The sequence below is a fragment of the Mus pahari genome, chromosome 11 (genome assembly GCF_900095145.1).
Source record: "Mus pahari chromosome 11, PAHARI_EIJ_v1.1, whole genome shotgun sequence".
Classification (NCBI taxonomy): Eukaryota; Metazoa; Chordata; class Mammalia; order Rodentia; family Muridae; genus Mus; species Mus pahari.
The window spans coordinates 43,600,513-43,602,223 of record NC_034600.1 but is presented as its reverse complement, the minus strand read 5'-3'; the positions used below and the strand labels follow the sequence as shown (position 1 = coordinate 43,602,223).

The following is a 1,711-nucleotide window of genomic DNA, read 5'->3' as shown; positions in this document are numbered from 1 at the left end:
TATGACCAGAATTGATATTTAAATTTTTAAGAAAATAGGAAAATAAAGGCTGGACTATAGCTTAGTTGAGAGAGTGATTTCCTGGTGTGCACAAAGGCCTGGGTCCAATCTCCGGCATGCCTGAAATCTCAGTGCTCAGCAGGTAGAGGAAGGATCAGGAGTGCAAAGTTATCCTTGGCCACACAGCGTACTTAAAGCCAGACTAAGGTACATGAATCTCCATCTCTAAAAATGGGTGGTGGCTTGAATGAGAATGGCTCCCATCGGCTCATATGGTCAAAGGCTTGGTCCCCAGTTGCTGAAACTGTTTGGGAAGGATAAGGAGGCGTGGCCTTGTTGGAAGAGGTGTGTCACTGCAGGTGGACTTTAGGTTTCAAAAGCCCAAGGCTTTCCCAGTTAACACTCGCTGCCTCTTGCTTGTGGATCGGATGCAAGCTCTCACTCCAGTGCTGTATTATCTGTCTGCTGCCGCACTCTGCCGTGAGGGTCATGGACTCTAACCCTTTGAAGCCATGAGCCCCCAAATTGAGTGCTTTCTTTTATAAGTTTCCTTGGTCATGGTGTTTTCACGACAATAGAAAGGTAACTAAGACAGATTGGGTGAGGGAATTTGGGAGAATTATCTAAAAACCACTATAATCTCCATCCTAAAATCTGACCAAAAAAAAATAGCACTTTGGAAATACAGAAAAACTCAACTTAAGAATCCATAGGGAAATAGAATATTCCTATGTATAGAAGTTGTAATTGGTTTTTCCAAGGAATACAAGAAAAATGCATAGTTTCCCCAATTATTTATTTAAAATAATAATTTATCCAGTTAGTGGAAGGCATTTTAATACTACAAAAAATAGCCTCTATATGATTATCTGGGTAGATACCAAAAGATAGTAGAAACCCTAACATCCGATCCTTTTCACCAAGATGGCGCCGAAAGCGAAGAAGGAAGCTCCTGCCCCTCCCAAAGCCGAAGCCAAAGCGAAGGCCTTGGAAGCTAAGAAGGCCGTGCTGAAAGGAGTCCACAGCCACAAAAAGAAGATCCGAACGTCACCCACCTTCGGGCGGCTCAAGACCCTGAGGCTCCGGAGGCAGCCAAAATATCCTCGAAAGAGTGCGCCCAGGAGAAACAAGTTTGACCACTATGCTACCATCAAATTCCCACTGACCACCGAGTCAGCCATGAAGAAGATAGAGGACAACAACACTCTAGTGTTCATTGTGGATGTAAAGGCCAACAAGCATCAGATCAAACAGGCTGTCAAGAAACTCTATGACATTGATGTGGCCAAAGTCAATACCCTGATAATGCCCGACGGAGAGAAGAAGGCGTATGTTCGCTTGGCTCCTGATTATGATGCCCTAGATGTTGCCAACAAGATTGGGCTCATCTAAACTGAGTCCAGATGGCTAATTCTAAATATATACTTTTTTTTTTCACCATAAAAAAAAACAAACCCTAACATCCATTTCTGACATACACCTAAAAACTTAGAGATGTATACAAAGAAATCTGCTTATCTTGTGAAAGTAATTTTGTCAAACAAATGACACATACTTAAATAAGCTTACTTTAAGGATTTGTACATTGCACCAAAAGAGGGTAAATATAGCCAGACATTGTTATTTGAATATTCTATCACTATGTATACGTTATTTGACATTTTCTGAAGACTTAGCAAACAGTATGACTGTATACATGCAGTAAAGGAAG

General features: G+C 41.5%; 1 pseudogene; it reads left to right on the top strand.

The window, feature by feature from the left end:
• The first annotated feature begins 924 nt into the window (after nt 1–924).
• Nucleotides 925–1,398, top strand: LOC110329196 (annotated as a pseudogene).
• Nucleotides 1,399–1,711: the final 313 nt, after the last annotated feature.